The sequence below is a fragment of the Canis lupus genome, chromosome 22 (genome assembly GCF_011100685.1).
Source record: "Canis lupus familiaris isolate Mischka breed German Shepherd chromosome 22, alternate assembly UU_Cfam_GSD_1.0, whole genome shotgun sequence".
Classification (NCBI taxonomy): domain Eukaryota; kingdom Metazoa; phylum Chordata; class Mammalia; order Carnivora; family Canidae; genus Canis; species Canis lupus.
The window spans coordinates 44,778,603-44,793,924 of NC_049243.1; the positions used below are offsets into that span (position 1 = coordinate 44,778,603).

The 15,322-nt window shown below is 38.1% G+C and overlaps 1 protein-coding gene and 1 long non-coding RNA gene across 3 annotated transcripts in view; one reads left to right on the forward strand and one right to left on the reverse strand.

The window, feature by feature from the left end:
• Positions 1–15,322, forward strand: part of GPC6 (glypican 6) — a 1,082,045-nt gene that overhangs the window by 488,396 nt on the left and 578,327 nt on the right. The window lies entirely within an intron of this gene.
• LOC111091682 overlaps positions 7,021–15,322 on the reverse strand; it is a 54,605-nt gene continuing 46,303 nt past the window's right edge. The window contains exon 7 of the long non-coding RNA XR_005376469.1: positions 7,021–7,474. This is a non-coding gene — a long non-coding RNA (uncharacterized LOC111091682). The remainder of the gene's footprint in view (positions 7,475–15,322) is intronic.

The window sequence follows — 15,322 nt, forward strand, 5'->3', positions numbered from 1 at the left end:
GATGTCAGTTTTATTCCCCTTACCTTCATAAGTGTTATTTAGAATCCAAACTTAAAAAAAAAAATGAGTATAATCTACATTTTCATACATATATATGTCCGAGAAGACAGAATCCTATTGAGAAGACTAAGCTTAACCATTAAATTAATATATGCTTCAGATTACATGCATGACTCTTAATGCAGGTTACTCTTTTGGGGGTGATTATGGTCCCATTTAACAAAAATTCACAATGGTGAATATAAGGTACCCCAGAGATACAAAGACACAGAACAATTAATGAGTCCCAAAAGTGTCTTATCTGATTTTAGTGCTGACCTCTTAAATGGAAAATCATTGCTGTTATCCCTGTTGAGAGACTTTTAATTTATGGAATGGGCCTGTACCTCAAAGAATAACACAGTACTGTTCCCAAGTTCTATCACTTTTCCTGGAAGTTAACTTTTTGATATGATGAAAGAAAAGTCAACCTTTGTTAAACTCAGCTTCTAAGCCCAAATGAAACCCTATTACCTATGTGAGCGCAGCACAGCCCAATGACAAATGAGCCATAAGTGACTGCAACAGGATGCCTGATGAGGACTTTCGATATCTAACTCAAATCAGACCTTGAGTGTTGTGAGGTTTTGGCAGGGTCCAAGGTCGGAGTGCAAAGTGAAAAGGCTATGCTCTAAGTTATTTAGGGTCCATTACAGGATTTGTGTTCCCATCAGCCCTTAAGTTTGTAACAAGTGCTTGCAGATAATTATTCAGTGAAAGGAGTGGATCATTGGAATTGATGTATTTCGGCTTTTTTCTTTTTCAGTGAGTGAAAAAAAAATTGAAGGAAATTTGTGGAAGTCTGCTGAGTATTTATAACTAGGGCATAGTGCTACTGATAATGGATTTTGCACATGTACTTGGCGAGTGGGTCTGAAACATTTCCTTTCTGAAAAAAGTGAAATTAATCAATTTTATTAAATTAAAAGATGATTTTATAGTGTATTACATTATGCCAAGGAAAAATATTTTTTAAAAAACTTGAATTTTTGGGAAGGAAAAGAAAAGGTGATGCAAGGAGATACTATAACCATTTTCTTTTTTTTTTTTTTTCTATAACCATTTTCATCATCAAATCACCATTAAAAATATTGAGGTATTTGTCAGAATTTTTACAAACGAAATACTGCTTTTGGACAGTTTGCTAACGCAATCTTGTAAAATAATGTTTCAGTTGACTGGCTTCATTCTCATGAAGTAAAACACATATATTTAATATCTCCTTCAGCTTGACTTAAGACCAAATAAATATATATTTTTTAATATAATTGTTACTAGTGGCAAAAGAGGATCAGCTTACTTTGGATCACTCATTTTAGCTCAGTGGACACCCCTGATGGATTCAAAAATAAAATGCAGTGCTGCAGAATGCACTATTTTTAACTCAGTCACAGTGACATCGGGCTTGTTTGGCAGTGCTTGGACTGAGTTCCCTAGAACTAGTGTTGATATGGTTTCTTGAACATTAATCCACAGGGACATGATTGTAACTTTTTAAAAATAATCAGTATGCTAAGCATTATATGACTGAGAAGCCACTGCCTGAAAAGAGATGTGCAATAATGAAGGTATTCCTTTTTGAGATAATTTTAGCTGCTTATCAGAGCAGCAGCAGCAGCAGCTGTATTTTGGACTTAGGGTTTCTATTTAATGCACCATGAAAATGCAACAAGTACTCCACCAGAAAATCATATTTTGTTGAAAGAAGTAAAAGCAAAATGAGCTGCAGTTCTATACTAAGGAATCTTAAAACAGGGAAAATTTAACTTAGTAGTATATTTTTTAAAATGTTTTGAGTCACTTTTTTTTTTAGTTTGTACTTATAAATTGCCTCAGAGTAAAAATATTTTTAGAATCCTTATCAGTCAGAAAAACATCTTCTTCAATCAAAATTAGTTGGACTCTATAGCTAAAATAACCCCATTTTACTTGTTTGTGGAATGGCTGTTGAGACTATTTTTATAAGCAAATGGCAAATGCTGCTCCAATGTATAGCTGGTGCAAATTAAGTGTATACTCTATTTCACAAATGAAGGGAGAATTATTGGAAACACTCTTCCCCTGATCAGTAAAAACTGATTACCATCAAAGAAGGGCCTGATTACTAACCACCAGCTTAGTGTTTAGCCAGAACATCTGGCCAACTCGGAGGGGAAAATTTGCTGAGCTTAAAAAATGTTTATTCCAACTTTCAACTCATGCATGTATAGAACACAGATGAGGAAACATCTGATGTCCTTTGGATTTCTGTTGTTAAACAAATGTAACTCATCTTCAAGCAAAAATTGAGTAAGATTTTTTCCTCATTGATTTGGCTCCTTAAGCTCTTAAGTAACAAAGACTAGAAAAGAAAGAGAAACAAAACCAAGAATGATTAGAGCCCTTAAAAATATCCGAAGGATAATTTTGACTTTACATCTCTTCACATACACTTTGATCTAGGTGGACTTTTGTTTAATTCAACCTAGGTTGTTGAGTGCATGCTACATGCAAGGCACAGAACCCAGTGCTCGCTGGAGATCATGAGCTCAGGACCTACCCATGCCTTGACTGCAACCCTTGCCCTGACGTATGCCCTGCCCTGTCTGCGGCTGGCACAGGTCTTCCTACCCCTTTAGAGCTTGGTTAATTATTACTAACCTGCAGAGCAAATGACTCACTTGGTGTTATTTGCCCTGAGGATCCTTCCTTGACCATTCAAAATTAGGTCCCTAGAGTCATTAAAGTTATCTATTCCTTGGCATGTATAGTTGACATCAAGATTTCTGGTTTGCTTCCTACTCCTCTCCCCCTGCCCCCAGCCTGTAAATTTAATTCAGTGACTTTGTTTCACTATTGTATTGCAGGCCCCAGAACTGAGCCTGACATAAACCAGGTAAACTCAGTAATATTGGTTGAATAAATAAATAAATAAATTACTTAATTAGTCACCTCCTATATCCTCAGTGCAGTTTCATCTAGGGAAGAAGGTGTGTATAAAAATGACAAGAAGGGAAAACAGAGTAAGGGAAGTGCTAAAAGACAAATATGAAAGGAGTGGATATGTATAGTTATGGCCACTAGGACATTCTTCATAGAGAAATAAATCCCTATTAGGGAGAAATGCTGGGCTATGTAGGCTACTAATAAGAATGTAGTTTTTTGGATAAAAGCTTATTTTAACATAATTTTGAAAAAATACATATGCATGGTAAAGTACTCAGTCTTCAGTCCTCTTTGGGCTGTTCTCTGCAATGTTTTTTTTTTTTTTTTTTTTTCCAGTTTCTTTCAAGAAAGGATTGTTCTTTTACTAGATTCTGACCAGGCAGCTTCATGGGATAACTTTTTCTCACTATAAAAGTGGGATTTAAACCCTAATTTCCAAAAATACAGTAGCTAGCTAAAATTAGCATGATTTAATGCTCTGGGTCAACTAAAAGTGACATGTGAACATCAGCTAAAAAAGAAAGGTTCTAAATCCTGTAAATCTCAGTGGGGATTTTTCATTGGCTCATTCTGTTACAATCTTTTTCTCAGGGATAAGGTTTTCTAAGTCAATATTTTCCTAAAAGCCTGCCCTTTTGTCTTCCACTAAATATGGTAGTCTTTGTTTCTTCACTGACCACATGAGAACAGAAGGAAAATTTCTTCTCAGAGAAGACAGAGCAAAGGAATATATGTTTCTTGCCAAAGGTTATCACAGCTTAATGGTATGAAGGAATGTCCACTTCTCTAAACAGAATGTGCTATGCTTTCTGAAGTTGACACCATTTATTTAGTCTCGTGAAATAGCTGGTAAAGTGATCCAGGTTTGAGAGAAATACAAGCTGGGAGAGCCGGCATGTGCGGCTAACAAGGAGTCATGGAGGGAGCAGAGGTTTCTGGAAGGAGAGGAGTGCAGGGTCAGGGGGCGTATCCCCTTCTCTGCCACTCCCTGCTCCCCAGCCTCAGGGCACTGCTTTCTCGCTCACCTTCCTCTCGTATCTTGCCATATTCCTACCCCCTACCCCTTCCATATTTTTTAATTACCATTTTTCTCTTATACCTGTTCATTCGCTTTTATTTTTTTGGCTCCTGTGCTATAGTTATTTGGGGCGTAGCTTAGCACCTTCACCAGATAGGAATTCAGGTGAAGGCAGAGAAGTTAGCAGGTGCACGCAAACTCTAGATAAGTGTAGGCCTGGGAAGGCTGATTTATAGTCTATCAGTACCCTCTCAGCTAAAGTCAATTGTCTCCCAACTCTGGTGTGCCTCAGCATCAGCTGGGAAACCTGTTCAAGCAAAAGATGCTGCATCTCTACCCTAGCCCTCTGGGCTTAGATTTCTGTGTTTATTGAGCAAGTAGCTAAGAACTACTTAGCTAATTTAGAGGGAGGGATGATCTACCAGGAGTGAGAGATACGAGGACACTCCTGAGCAAATCGAGACAGTTGTTCGCCCTATTAGGCTCAAAGACCAGAGCCAAAACCAAATCCACTAAATCTACCTTCTGTCTTTCAATTTCAGTTATTCATAAAAAACCCTCATAAACCTCTACCTTCTATGGATATAAAATAGACGTGTTACTTATTTTTGTTTTTCAGTTGTGTCTCAATTATTCCATGGGTTAATGTATATATTAACCCATGGAATAATTATATATGTAATATATATATTATATATAATATATATATTAATATATATGCAGCAATATTAATATAATATTATATGTATATAATATTATATTAATATATATGCAGCAATCTCATAACATTGATTTAAGAACTACGAGATAAAATGTCAGGCACTTAATATAGTGCCTAATTCTAAGTACTCAATAAATATTAGCTATTAATTCTCTCTCTGAATGCCCAAAGGTATTTCCTTTGTGCCTTCTTGAAATACTAATCTCCAGTGAAGGAGGATTCTCACTGGTCTTCTAAACTGACAACTGGTCTGATACATGCCACCTGTTTGTTCAGGCTGAGGAGCTGAGCCATTTTATATAGTCTCCTTCAGAGGCAGGCCCTCTGGCTAGTGTGCCAACCGTATTTGGTTCCTCTCCACTCAATGGCTGCTCCTGGAGAGACCTGCCTACTCTGTACCTTCCTCAGGTTTAGAAGCTTCTCCACACTCACTGTGGCAGGAGGAGTCTTCTCACTTCTTTCTGGATTCTTCTGTGGATGAGGATGATTTTTTTTTTCAGTGCATATCAGTTCAAGACACAGTGATTGCTGTTGGAAATGTGCTTGCAGAAGTTAACTTTCCAACTTCTCTGCCTAGTTCTCAGCACTTAAGCTTAAGGTTAATAATAAACCAAGACCCACTTCTTCTAGAAAATAGGTCTTTTCTGTCCACATTCTTTCTTGGTGAAAGAAGGTTTTAGAATGACTGATTTGGCATTTATTGAAACAGTGTTCATCATTAGGACGGTTTATAATTTGCTGACCAGTTGAAACACAAAACAAAAGATCCTCTAGGTAGAAGATGCACATTATAACCTCTCCCCATGCTCCTTGCCCTCTTATTGTCCATCTCAGCAACGTGTGTTGGTCTCAAACACCATGGTCTTTTCTCATCCTGTCTGTTTTAGGCTAAACCTAATGTGCATGCTGAAGGGATAACGGCTGCCCTCATGCCCAGAATAACCAAACATGTCATCTGTACAAGCAAGTTGTTTCAGCCACTCTGAGAGAAATTTAGTAGCATACAGGTCAGAAAGTAAGTCCGTGAACTAACTGGAAACACAGCCCAAGACGACTGACTCCCAGCTCCGAGCACTGCACTAGATCACACTTCCTCCCTCCGTGAAAGGCTTCCCATGGCAGGAAGAACCAGAGAGCAAGCCTCTAAATTATACATGACTGTTTGTCTCATTTTCCCTCCACGGCTAATTGAAGATGCAGGGGAGTGCTGCTTTTCTGGCTTCATCTTTCTTTGTCATGTCTTACGTCTCCTCTGTGATGGGGAGGACACTCTGCAATTTCATTTCACGAAGGGTGGAAAGAAGCTTAGTAGTCTTTGAGGAGTCCCAGAATTACGGATTATGTCTTGGTTCACACTGAGACCTGCAGTTCATTCTTGGTTTGTTTACCCTTTTAGACTGAAATAAATAAATCACTTTTGAAAGTCAACCACATGAGATTTATAGTTGGTAGGAAAGGATCATGGATGACTGATGAGAAACTATCACAATATGCAACCAATAGTTACGGAAAATGATGAAAGCACCCTACCTAATGAATTTTAAGCGTGGAGGAATCAAACTTGGATGAGTGTTCACCATAAAAGCTTGGAGTTTGTTATACCTGGTTTAGTCTGGCAAAGATTAGGACTCTGGAGAGTCGAGCCAAGTTGCCAAAAACCATAGTTCTGCTGGGTGAAGTGACTCATGAATCGTATTTTTAAAAGAGAATTCATACATATCTGACAGTATGCACTTTGCATATAGTCCTCATAGCATCTCATTTTCTCTGGTATTTGTTCAGGGGTCTTAGAGAATGAAGCACCTAAACTATTAATAAAATGTCACAAATGATAAAGAAAAATAATGATGTCCACTCACCCTGGATAACTGTAGGATGACTCATTACTTCTGGATATTTTTTGCTCTATTTACAAAAATACCAGCATTACTTAGGTGTAGGGCTGTCTGTGAAATACACATTTCATCACCTTCTTCCCAAAGAGTCATTGATTATTAAGTTGCACAATAGACTTAAACATGCTCATTCAGATTTGTACCAGCTAAAGCTTTATGCCTCCAGCCTGTTCACTCCTATCTTTCATATAATATGGAGTGTAGGCATAGTATGGAATTTGTATGGATAGAAATGAAGGGCTTCAATGGGGAAGTCTAGCCTTGGATGTCTGGTGGTGGGCAGGGAAGCACCATTTGAGAGCTCAGTGATATAAGTGGAGGTGTGTTTGGGGGATTGTAAAAGGCAGTGCATGCAGAAGGAAGAGACATAAGAAGAAAGAAGTCTGGGTCAACACTTCTGTAATTCTTTGTGTGTGGAAAAAACAAAAAGACAGAATAAACAAAATGTTGTCATAATAGATAATGGGATGTGAATAAGGGGGTAATATAATTCCAGAATGTCAGTCCCGCATGGGCTTTGCCCGTCCTGTCATTCTCTTCATTCCTTAGATGAGGATCTGTCTCCAGGAAGGGCTGAGAGGCCAGTGCCCCTTCTCAGTGTCATTCTGATGAGTTGTCTGCTGACCCCGAGTCTGGATTTCTTAACTTCCTCCCTCATCCTTTTTTCTACTGACATGCTGCCTTTAGGAATGAATAGAGCACCAGGAAAACTTGGAGTCATGTCAAATGTACAAATTCCTTCTATTCAAGGATTATATTCTCTATCGCTTACATTGTGAGATTTTTTTTTTCTTCAATTTCTTCCAATATATGTAGGTCATCATAGTTAGGGTACTGCTTATCCTTACCAAGAAAGCTCTTGTATGGAGAATGTAGCTAAAAAAAGAAGCAGAGAATAAGAAATGGAGATAGTTTTAAGATAAAGTAGTAAAGTGCCACTCTAGTTAGTATATTTACTTAGCTTACGTATACAGTTTAGCTTCTTTATTTAGCTTCTATATGCCAAGAACTTCTCAAACAGATTTAAAATAGTCCATGTCTCCTTCCCTTCTCTATGATTGAAGGGTTCCTAGGGACCTCTACATTGCCTCTCTGCCAAATTCCTTAGCTAATCAGAAGCTGAGCTGCTACTCTCTCATGGTTTTCTCATCTCTTCATTGGCTCCATCTTATGTCCTTTGACTAGGCAACATTTTTGCAGAATAATATCTGTGCTGTCCATAACCATCAAACCATTAGCCGTCCGGCTTTCCCCACCAGGGTGTCTCCTTATTAGGCTTTATGAAGCACTGAGTCTCAAAAGACTGCTCATAGCTCTGGTTGCCATAACAAAGTTATGGGGGCTTAAACAACAGGAATGTATTTCTTACAGTTCTGGAGACTAGGAGGCCCAAGGTCAAAATACCATATATTTGATTCCTGGTGAGTATCCTCCTCCATGTCCTGCAGATGGCTATCTTCTCACTGTTTTCTCACAAGATAAGCATAGTAACTTCCTATCTTTTCCTCCTCTCAGGATGACACTAATCCTATGAAGGAGGCCCCACCTTCGTGACCTCAACTAAATTTAACTACCTTGCAAAGTCTACGCCTGAAAATACTTTCAAATTGGGGGTTAAGGTCTCAACATATGAATTTGAGGGAGTTGCACATATTTAGTTTGTAACAACTGTCCCTGGCCATACTAGCTTGAGATTCATTAGAAAGGTATAGAGTGGGAAGCCCAGCTTGCCAGGCAGGCAGCTTTAAGATTTCTCTTCAGGCAGAGGCCTTATAGCAAGCAGTCCATATTGCTAAACAGATCTCTTTTGCACCATGGTTGACAGCTCAGCTACAAGGATACAAGTCCAAACCAGGCAGTCAGCAGTGCTGCCTAGGCTCAGATGCCTCAATACTCATAGCAGCCAATGTTTCCAACAGATCTATGGGCATGGTTGCCATTGTATATGATGAGGGGCATGACAGAAAAGTCACCACGTTTGGGGATACCCAACAGTATGAAGACCACTTTGGATTATTTAGTTTAATTTTAGGTTCCTCCAGGACTAGACCCAGTTTGCCAATCAGAGTCATTTTTCCTGTAGGTGCTATTCGTAAGTAACATAGTTGGTATATACCAAGTGACCAGGGGAACAGAGCTTCACCATTCACTGGAGGTCAAGTTCTCACAAGGAAGGAAAAAGACTTCTGGTAACCATTATCCAACACTTTTGGATTGGTGGACACCTTTTCTTCTATCTTACTTCTTCTCAGAGCCATTGTTAAGAGCACTGGATTATTTTGGGAAGTTATCACAAAGAGCTTCATACTTTTAACTTGATCAGGAGATAAGTTATGCTAATAGTATACACTTTTCTCCCAGCTCTCCTTAGCATATTACTTTTACCAGAATCCCAGACACTAATGACACACTTGATGCTATATTTAGTAAAAGTCATTTATAATATCTGCATGATGGATTAACTTTTACAGGAACTCTTTAATAATATAATGTTGTATTCTGAGTAACAGCCTAATGCATAAATTAAATAAGTTAATACAGAGATATAATAATCATAATAAGTGTTGGTTCATCAATAAGCATCTGTTTGGAAGCTCCAGTGAATCATGTCCTGTTCTGGACTCTGGAAATTTATGGTGAAAAAGATGAAAAAAAAATTATTTAAAGAGCTTGTATTGGACTGATGAGATACTGTCAACAGGTTTAAAAACTAATATGATTTCAGTTATAGTCAGGTGATGCAGTGGAATGTGAGACAGTATAGGGTGGAGTGCAGTGGAGTGCGGTGGGGTGGCTAGGTGTGGCAGAGGAATGAGGAATGGCAGATTTAACCAGAAAGATCAGGACCAGTCAAGGCCCATGGGAGGAGATGCCATCTGAGTTGAGGCACAAGGACTTGAGAAAGGGACACCTCTGCCCAGTCCAATGGAGGAGCATCCTAAAGAAAAAGGTGCAAATGCCCAGAGATAGAAAAGTATTAGATATGCACCGAAATTGTGATAGCAACACATATTGTACTTATGGCCAATAATTACTGAGCATACTCTGTGCTGGGCACTGTGTTAAGTGAGTACTTAATGCTCATTACCTCCTCTGTTTTTCTTTTTCTTTTTTTTTTTTTTTTTTTGTATTTTTTTTTAGTGGAGTTCAACTTGCCAACATATACTATAGTGCCCAGTGTTCATCCCATCAAGTGTCCTGCTCAGTGCCCATCACCCAGTCACCCCATCCCCCCGCCCACCTCCCCTTCCACTACCCCTTGTTCATTTCCCAGAGTTAGGAGTCTCTTGTTTTGTCAGCCTCTCTGATTTTTCACACTCATTTTCTCTCCTTTCCCCTATAACCCCTTTTACTATTTTTTATATTCCCCGTATGAATGAAACCATATAATGATTATCCTTCTCTGACTGACTTACTTCACTGAGCATAATACCCTCCAGTTCCATCCACGTCGAATCTAATGGTGGGTATTCATCGTTTCTAATGGCTGAGTAATATTCCATTGTATGTGTGTATATATATATTAATATTAATAATATATATTATTAATATTAATATATATCACATTTCTTTATTCATTCATCCTTCGATGCACACTGAGGCTCCTTCACAGTTTGGCTATTGTGGACATTGCTGCTATAAGCACTGAGTTGCAGGTGTCCTGCCGTCTCACTGTATCTGTATCTTTGGGGTAAATCCCCAGTAGTGCAATTGCTGGGTTGTAGGGTAGCTCTATTTTTAACTCTTTGAGGAACCTCCACACAGGTTTCCAGAGTGGCTGTACCAGTTCACATTCCCACCAACAGTGCAGGAGGGTTCCCCGTTCTCCACATCCTCTCCAACATTTGTTGTTTCCTGTCTTGTTAATTTTCACCATTCTCACTGGTGTGAGGTGGTATCTCATTGTGGTTTTGATTTGTATTTCCCTAATGGCAAGTGATGCGGAGCATTTTCTCATGTGCTTCATGGCCATGTCTATGTCTTCTTTGGTGAAATTTCTGTTCATGTCTTCTGCCCATTTCATGATTGGATTATTTGTTTCTTTGCTGTTGAGTTTAATAAGTTCTTATAGATCTTGGATCCTAGCCCTTTATCTAATATGTCATTTGCAAATATCTACTCCCATTCTGTAGGTTGCCTTTTAGTTTTGTTGATTCGGCAGTGTGGCAGGATACAAATCAATGCCCAGAAATCAGTGACATTTCTATATACTAATAATGAGACTAAAGAAAGAGAAATTAAGGAGTCAGTCCCATTTATAATTCCACCCAAAAGCATAAGATATCCAGGAATAAACCTAACCAAAGAGGTAAAAATCTATACCCTAAAAACTACAGAACACTTCTGAAAGAAATTGAGGAAAACACAAAGAGATGGAAAAATAGTCTATGCTTATGGATTGGAAGAATTAATACTGTGAAAATGTCTATGCTACCCAGGGCAATTAACACATTCAGTGCAATCCCTATCAAAATACCATAGACTTTCTTCAGAGAGTTGGAACAAATCATCTTAAGATTTGTGTGGAATCAGAAAAGACCCCAAATAGCCAGGGGAATATTGAAAAAGAAAACCAGAGCCGGTGGCATCACAATGCCGGAAATCAAGTAGTACTACAAAGCTGTGGTCATCAAGACAGTGTGGTACTGGCACAAAAACAGACACATAGATCAATGGAACAGAACAGAGAACCCAGAAATGGGCCCTCAATTCTATGGTCAACTAATATTCGACAAAGCAGGAAAGACTATCCACTGGAAAAACGACAGTCTCTTCAATAAATGGTGCTGGGACAATTGGACAGCCACATGCAGAAGAATGACACTAGACCATTCTCTTACACCATACACAAAGATAAACTCAAAATGGATGAAAGACCTAAATGTGAAACGAGAATCCATCAAAATCCTAGACGAGAACACAGGCAACACCCTTTATGAACTTGGCCACAACAACTTCTTGCAAGATACATCTATGGAGGCAAGGGAAACAAAAACAAAAATGAACTATTGGGACTTCATCAAGATGAAAAGCTTCTCATTTCTTTTTTAAACCATGCACAAGACTTTACAGATGAAAAACCTGAGCCCACAGAGGTGGGCTTCAAGTCACATAGGTTTTAGGTTTTGTATCTGAGACTTGAGCGCAGGTCCAAGGCCTAGACTCTAAAGCCGCCTCCTCAAGCCAAACCCAGAGTTTTCTAGAACCAGGTTGTTGTCACTGCCTTCAGCCTTGCTCTGCTTCTGAAAAGCTGACTGAGACTACAAAAAAAAGAAGATGCCAAGAGTGATCAAGGAGAAATAAAAAGCACATGTATTTGGCCAGGCAAGCATTACTTTGCAGTCTATTAGCTACAGTTAAATATTTAACACCTTTGAAAGCTCTGGGTTGATGACATTTTCAAATTGCCAATTTCTGTTTACTTTGGGGCAGACTGCAACGTTACTATATTCAAGATCAGTCAGCCTAGCCTTGCTCTGCTGAAACAGAGTGCTTCACTCTTAACACCCAAGGCAGAAGTTGGCTAACATTGTCTAAACAAACCAGTTTCAACAGAATTTTAAAGTTACTCAGAGATATATTGCTGTCAGAAAATATTTCTCTGAAAAGGCACAAAATTCTGCAGCATGACTCATTATTTACTGACTGGTTTTGTAGCAAATAACGTGCTTTTTAAAATGGAGGGCTGCAGCCAGAAAAAATAAACCCCTTTGGAAAACACACAATTCAGTTTCATTTGCCTTTAAAACCTTTTTTTTTTTTTTTTTCCATTTGTACTTTTTTTTTTTTTCTTCCCATTTTAATGAGTACTGGCCTGGAGAAACCCCCTAACATCTTTTCACAGATAACTATTTTAAAAGAACAGCATCTGGTTAATCTATCAAAACTATACCTTACAGATTTGGGGGGTGCATCTCTTATATTAATATTAATAATCATAATAGCTCTTCTGTGTTAGACCTTCACTATGTGCAGACACAGGTCAAAGCACTGTGTCAACAACCTACATTACACACTGAGAATATTCCATTTTACAGATGAAGAAGCAGAGACCAGGAGACTGACTCTCTTTCATCCCCTCACAACCATCTCCAGAAAAATGTGTCTAGTATCTCTTGTTGAACCCCAATGTCGCAAGGAGGTAATGAACTAATACTACCTTGATCCATTAATGTATTTTTCTGGTTGATCTTTACAAGGTATGATCAATTATATATATTCTTTTGGAAGGCCAGAAAAAAATTGGTGCTTCTGCCCTTGGATTCACTAGAGGGAGTGTGGAAACCCCCACATGATAGGCAGTTACTAGGCCAATTGCAATGTTTATGTATGTATCACTAAACATGACATTAAAACATTTCATTCAGGCTTACTTGTTCCTGTTAAACCATCAATTATATCCATCTCCTTCTCTCTTGACTGGTTGGTAGGCATTCAGAAATGTCAGGTAGCTTTAGAGGTGAGTAGGATTTGGGACATTCTTTTACCAAATAATGACTAGCTACAAAGAGTAAGTACAGTTAAGTTAATGTTATGAGTAAGCGTATTTGCCCAGTTTTGTTTCCTTATCCACAGAGATACCTCTAATAAAAAAAAAAAAAAAGAAAGAAAAAAAGATTGGGACTTAAAGCCACATCTGGGTGAGTTCAAACCCCATGATCTTCCAAAAAAAGACACACTTCTCCTCTCGTTGGTCATCCTTCTGACCCCAGTATAGCTTTCTAGTTGATACCATGTTGTCATCATTGCAAAACCATAGATAAAAGTATTTCGCATAGGGGATGAAACTTGAGTGCTCAAGCAAATGTTCATTTCCTCTCCCAAGCTCCCTTTCTTGCTTTTTTATATTCTCCCCTTTTCTGGATTCTTATCTCCTCTAATCTGGCAATTCTTTATATCTCCTAACTCTTCTGTTAGCTAAGATTGATGCCTCCTTCCAATATTGGCTAAGCCAAGTTATGCCTTTCCATTTGCCCAGATGACTCTCCCAGACCCAGCAAATCACATTCTAGTCTTCATTCAGTGTTCCATGTGCTCCAATGCAACTTCTTTGTTGCCAACGAGGTTTTTATTGTTTGCTTAACAAAATTATTTCATTAAATGAATGGCTTTAGGGATTCATTTGGTTTTATTACTGGCTTGGGAAAAAGATATGCAGCTTTTGTTAGAGTATGTCAAAAAATGGGATCTGTACCTATATAGACATTATTTTTTATGATTTATTTCCCTGAATAGTAATAAAACTCTTTTATAGGTTTACTTTAATACATTTAATTGCCGCCTTGAGAATTCCAAAGCTAATACGTGAAGTGATACTGCTAATGTTTGTTACATTCCGGATCAGTAAATCAGTCATTCATGAATTGGTATCTAGATCTATAGATCTATATAGATCTACATCTGTATCTACATCTACATGTATATGTAGATTTATATTCTATATATTAGACCAACTAGGAGTCCTCTTTCATTAAGTTTGAGCTGCCATATTTTAAAAAAATACTACTTCCAACTAAAATATATTAAGGGAAAAGCAAGTTATCAAGTCTACCGGACTTATATTTATAACGCCAGAGGAACACTCAGTGTAAGTGAGATCTTGAAAGAAAAGTCAAAGGTGAACTTTTTCAATGCTGGTAATTAATTCTTGCTTTACATAGGCTAATTGAGGGCAATCATTGAATACTTGATGTCATTTCATTTCCTAGCTGTCAATGAGACTACAACCTGCTTTTTCTGCTAAATCTGTTAACCTCTGGGCTTCCCTTTGCTGGTAGAGGGATGTTAAAGATAGAGGGACACCAAGAGCTTTGTTCTTTTTTTTTTGTGAACGTCAGTATTTTTCTTCAATAGAATGTTGTTCTCCTTTGACAGATTTTTCTTTTTCTAATATCTCTGTTAAGGCACACATATACACAAACACAAAACAGCAGCATATTTTTGTACTTTGGGTACTAAAATGAATAAACTAGAGGATGGTTTCATGGATAGTCTGCTTTATGTTGCAAATTAACTAATGCTCCAATACATGCAAATACATTCAGTAATTCACTCAGCATGTGGTTACTGCGTATCTAAGAGGTTACAGGTATTGTGCTAAGTATTGGAGAGGTGAGAAAGGTGATGTTAATTCTGCCTTCAAGCAGGTAAGATATCAATGTTGAGATTGGGGTGCACTTATTTGGATGTAGCTTTATGCATCACTGGTAATTTTCTTGGGTAACCAATTACAATTGTTGACCCTGTCCCTCTTCCAAGCTTCTATCCTAGAACAAGTCACTATGCAATCTTTCCCAGCCCTTTCACTAATTCCTCTTTTCCTTAGTCCTCATCCCTATCCAGCTAAATCCCATTTCAGGTAAATCGCTTACTTGGCAATGGCTGAGCCCATAAAGCCAAGTCTTCCTCGGGGAAAGATGTGTATTTACATGTGCTTTGGGTTCCTGGATTGCTGGATACATTTGCTTGATGGCCAGTGAGATTATGGCCATGTATCCTTCCATCAAGTAACTCAGAGAACTATAGCAAATCTGAGTTGAACAAATCACTTTTCTTCTAAAGGATGATTGATATAAATATTTATGTTTTTTTTTCTTAAACACAATTTTGATCTCACCATATGTTTAAACTTAGTGTTTTACTCTTTGTTTTTTTTTATGTCTAATTAACAGTGATACTCCTCTACTCTATAAAAAAAGACTATTCTGCCCCCCCTTTTTTTTC